Source organism: Capsicum annuum, chromosome 7, assembly GCF_002878395.1.
Source record: "Capsicum annuum cultivar UCD-10X-F1 chromosome 7, UCD10Xv1.1, whole genome shotgun sequence".
NCBI classification, from domain to species: Eukaryota; Viridiplantae; Streptophyta; class Magnoliopsida; order Solanales; family Solanaceae; genus Capsicum; species Capsicum annuum.
In genome coordinates this window covers 35,070,986-35,076,509 of record NC_061117.1, presented here as the reverse complement: position 1 = coordinate 35,076,509, position 5,524 = coordinate 35,070,986, and positions in this window count along the sequence as shown.

Below are 5,524 nucleotides of genomic sequence, written 5' to 3'. Positions count from 1 at the left end.
TATATATATATATATATATATATATATATATATATATATCTTTTTGAGTCTGGATATTGGTCATGGTAACGATTTTATGATTATCGATTCAAGTTAGGGTATTGATTATGCTATTGATTATATAATTATTGGTTTGAGTTTGGATATTGATTATGACTATGATGATACATATACCGGCTCATGTTAGATAAGGAAGTATGATATGGATAATATAGGTACCGGTTTAATTCCAAAAATAGAAAATTATTATAGTGTGGCATGGTATGGATGAATTCTAGTTGAATCATAGAAGTTGGTAAATGATAGTGGTTCAGGTTATACTTTACATGATTGTACCCTCCAGCCTTATGAGGGCTTGCATCGGGTTATTTACTTTTCCACACTTATTGGCTTATGGGAGCCAATTTTTTATTTGTGATATCTAGAACTTTCTCAGTGTGTGTAAAGCGAAATAAAGAGTTTGGGTTTAGGAGATGATTTAGGAATTTCTTTGATAGCCTTGTTTTATACCTTTTATTTGTCCTACCCCTGTGCATAATCCTAGTAAACCCCATTGAGCCTTTAGATTTTTCTTTGAAAACCTCATAATAGCCTAATCCCTTCTTTGATAGATCATAATTTGATCCAAAAATCTCCTAGGTGCTTTAATGAATATTAATTGAGTAAGGAGTTTGAGAAATACGAGGGAAAAGTAAAATTGATACCTCAAGGTAATAGTTATTGGTGTTTAGAATTGATGTGTGGTAGATGGATGTGATATAAATTATGCAAGAAATATTTCCATGATTGTGAAAAAGAGAAAAATTGATTCTTGCGCTAGTAAACAATACACCCACCATGTGTTTGTGAAAATGCTTAAAAGAGATAGGGTAAAATCAAAAGAATGGGGAAGTCAAAAAATAGTGTAATTTGGTTGTTGGAAATTGGTTTTAAATGTATGATGTAGTGTATTAAATCGCTTAGAAAAGATAGTCACTATTCTTGGCTAAAAGAGTTCCTACCCATACCTTAGCTTACATTACAACACGAAAAAGATCTAATTGATCCTATACTTGACATTCTTATATTAGTAGAGCATTACACTAAGGGCAAGATTATGGTTCATTATGTGCAACTTGTGAATTCCTTGTGACAATGAGCGTAATTTGATTGTTGTATCCATTATTTTATAAATTTCATTATTGTGAGTGATTATGGGTAACTCTCTTGTTGTGAGGGTCACATTTTTAATGAATGTGGGTGATTTGTATGATATCCTTGATTGAGCAATAATCATGAGTTTTCCAACTAGGTGAGTCAATTCTTGAGGCTAGGCTATTTTTGAGTAGTGTTCTTGAGATTTCAATTGTGTTGAAACATACTTAGTGTAGTACCTTTCATTATGGGTAGTCATTGTAGTATTAGCTTGTTTATATTGTATGTAGTATAAATGTGGAGTCTCTTCAGCGAATGATGCTTATAGTTAAGAATTGTTTGAGGACGAACAACGCTTTAAGTGTAGGGTGGTGATGTTGGGTGAATTTATGCATTTTAACGTTGTTATTCTAGCATTTTTAGCCTTGTTTTAAGGATGATTCATGTTATTAATGTGTTTCAACTGATATAAATGTGAATCTAAGTTCCCATGTATTTGTTCACAATGTTTAATAGTGTTTCCACACAAGTTTTGACTCAAATTGATCATTTCGAAGTCAACTGAGAAAACTAGTGTGATTAGCTTGAGCTAGGTGTTTGTCTAGTCTATCGTAATGGGATGTAATGTTTTTAATGAGTTTTTAAGGTTCTTATTATGCATTTATATATGAAACAACTTGTTGGTAATGTTCAAGGGTGAATTGGATCATGAAAAGACTCAAAACAATAAGTTAGAAATCAAAGTGAATAAAGCCTATGCTTAGCTTGTGTTTCTAGTTCTCCGTCTTAGATGTTGTGTTATTTTGAGCTATAAGTTGTTGTGTTTAATATTATAGGATGATTTTTGAATAGATTGTGATGATATATGAAGGATTTAAAAGCTTTAAATCAAGTGGAAACAACTCAAAAAATCTTGGAATGGATCACGGAATCACAAAACACTGCTTGACGCAAATTTTAACACGTGAAATGTATTGGGAGAGTGAGGGTGCGTGCTACTCATCAATAGACTCAGAAGGGACCTAAAACAGTGTGTACATGCAATACCCATATGTCTCATGCTCCATTCCTATGGAATACGGCGTGCGACACATGGTCCATTTCGCCCCTGGTCTGCAAGTAGATTACTTAGCCAACATGGCTTAGGCTTACCCTATTGCTATAAATACAACTTTGTAAACGTTTTAATTACTTTTTGACGTCTTGGATGAGTTGTGGGGATAATCCACACTTCTTTTAGCATTTATATCTCTTTACTTTAGTTTCTTTCATGGTTTGTATCATCAATCCAAGGGATTGGATGATGAATATTTCCATTAAAGGCTAAACTCCTTTTTTCGGAGTTAAGGCCAAGATCATGAATACTTTCATTTTGAATTAATTTTGTTAATTTTCTTATCATCATTGGTTGTTTTTTATGCTTGTTTTAACTATTTTAAGGATTAGCTACCCTTAGAATACATCAATTGTCAACCTTGTAAATTCGGGAGAGGGAATAGGGCGATAGAACATGGGAATAAGCAAAGTATGGTTTATGTTTCTTTATGAAATAAGGAATTCAAATTATTATCTAGGACAGGGATGTACTTAGATGTCTTATTTGATTCATATGTAGGACGATATTTGTATAGAACTTAAGTGAACTATTACATCCCCGCTCAACGATGTAGCTGTAAGGTTCAACTTAGGTAAAGGATTAGAGGTTGGAAACCATAATCATACAATTAACCCTACAAATCAACAACCAAGATAAGCAATCTAACAAATGATGTTCAATAACGTAGTATGATTGGTCGTAAGCCTTAACCCTAGGCTTCTATCCATTGATTATCCTAAGTCATTACTTTTTCGCATTAGTTTAGTTTCTTTGTAGTTTACCATTGTTAAACCTCATTATTTACTTTTTCTCAATTGTTGAACTAGAATTGGATAGGTGGCGAACACAAGTCCCTAAGAGATAGATACTTGGGCTTCCTTGAAGCCGATTTACTACTTGATAAGACCACGCACACTTGCATGTTTGCTTGGGCGCTGTCATATTCATTTAGACATTTTGTCAAACACTTGAGAGGCATGAACTTGCACATAAATAGGAACACATGTTAACATGTCATGATTTCACTTTTCAATTCACATAGGCATTCTAACATACACTTGTGAAGCATGATTATTTCACATAATAATAATAACTATATATAAATATCTTGGCTAAAACTTGTAAATTCAAGGATTTAACATGAGAATCACATAATTCATCAAAAATTCTATCTTAATTACCTCAAACTTGTAATTAATCATGGATTGAAGACCATATAACAATACACACATGAACACAATCCTATTTAAACGTATAATTCATCGAATCTAAATCTTGTATTTTGAAAAATGCTTCTTGGGCTCCATGGGTGGTAAGGACCCATGGATGAACATCTAACATACTTGGGAGGATGAGTTCTTGAAGTTTCTTGGTGAAATTCTTGAGGATTACTCTTGATTCTTAGAGGTTAGGGTTTTGGCTAATTGAGAGAATGCTCTTGATTTTGGGGAAAATTGAATAGAATAATGACTTAACTAGGTTATTAGGAATTTAATCATGTGTTTAGATTGATTAGGGCCGTGGAAAAGGATCAAATTACCCTTGGAAAGAATTAAATTTCCATTACTGAAAATCTCGATTTTAGCTTTCACCGCGACACAGTGGCATCGCTGTGAGCCACTTGAAGTTGGCTGAAAACTATTTTAAAATGGACAATTGCAAAATTACCTTTTGGTGCGACGTGGTGGTATCGCGTTGGGCTTCTGGAAATTGACAATTCTGAAATGGCACTCTGGCACGATGCGCTGTTATTGCATTGACATATTGGAAAAAGCCAATTGAGAATTAAAACTTCACCACGATGCGCTGGAATCGAGGTGTCTCACTAGAAAATGCCCAATGCCATTTTGACCCTCACCGCGATGCGGTGCTTCTTAATTTGACATACTGTTTCACTAAAAGTGCCATAACTTCTCACCCAGATATCAGATTTGGGCAAACTTTATATCATTGGAAAGCTGACTGAATTTCCTACACAATGATGGTTCTTAATCTGAAAAATTCTGAGTATTTTTTAAAGTATATATAGGAATTCTCATATACTAAGAGCTAAACTGAGCTAGGAAAAATATGGGGTATTATAGTGTTTCTGCTGGGGTTCAAGACCCCCTACCCATTGATCCAAATGCGACATTTTTGCATGCTCTACTCGATACATAGAATGTTGTAGATATTCAAATGCAAAAACTACTTGAGCGAGCTAGGTTAGCTAAAGAGGCTCATAGAGCTTAGAATAGAGAGCTAGTTAGGCCGAAACAAGTGGGTGATCAAGTTTAGAGAGGCAGAGTCCCATTACTCCCTGCCTACCAGCCTTTTCAACCATAATAGTAAGATGATGAGGATATGGGTTATGTTGAACCAGCTGAGATAAGAGTGATCATTCCTCCACCGCTATACCCCAATATGAAGTTTGACATTACTAGTGCTATGATCAATCTGCTGAAATTAAAAGGTGTTTTTAGGGATCAACAACTGATGATGTGAATCTACATCTTGCTAACTTTACTGGGATCTGTATATTTTATACCATTCCAGGGGTAGAGCAAGACGCTTTGAAGTTTAGGTTGTTCCTATTTTTTGCTTAAGAAAAACATCACAATGGTTAGGGATGAAGGGTCAATCACTTCTTGGCATGAGTTGCGAAAATAATTTCTTAATAGATTTTTCCCTCCTGCAAGGATGCTAAAATTAAAAGACGAATTTATAACTTCAGAGAGTTACCTGCAGAATCTTTGTATAAGGTGTGGTTTAGATTCAGGAAGAAGCTGAGCATGGTACCTAATCACAGAATCAGAGGGTCAAATTTGCTGGAAATCTTTTATAAATCATTTAATATCAGTTCGAGAGAAATGGAAGACACTATTTCTGTAGGTGCATTTATGCGACTTTGATGCGATTATGCATAAAAATGCTAGATGATATTTTATTGACTAATAGAGGTTGTCATATGAGAGATGCTGAGCGTGGTGTGGGTTTATATGCTTTTGGAGCAGCCGGTAATTATGCAGCAAATAATGACTTGGTCGTACAAGATGTCGCTCAACTTCGGACAGATATTAGGCTTTTTACTAAGCAATTTGCAATAATGGGTGCTAAAAAGGTAAATGCTGTTGGAACTCAGGCATCTACTTCAAAAACTTTTGAGATTGAATCTGTAAAGGAAACAAGGTATTTTGATCATAGGTTGGCAGATTTCCAAGTCCATGGGAAGGTAAATCTAGGTCAAAACTATTCTAATGACAAATACAGAGATAGAAGTAGAGAGGGATATGGTGATTGGAGTCGAAAAGATGA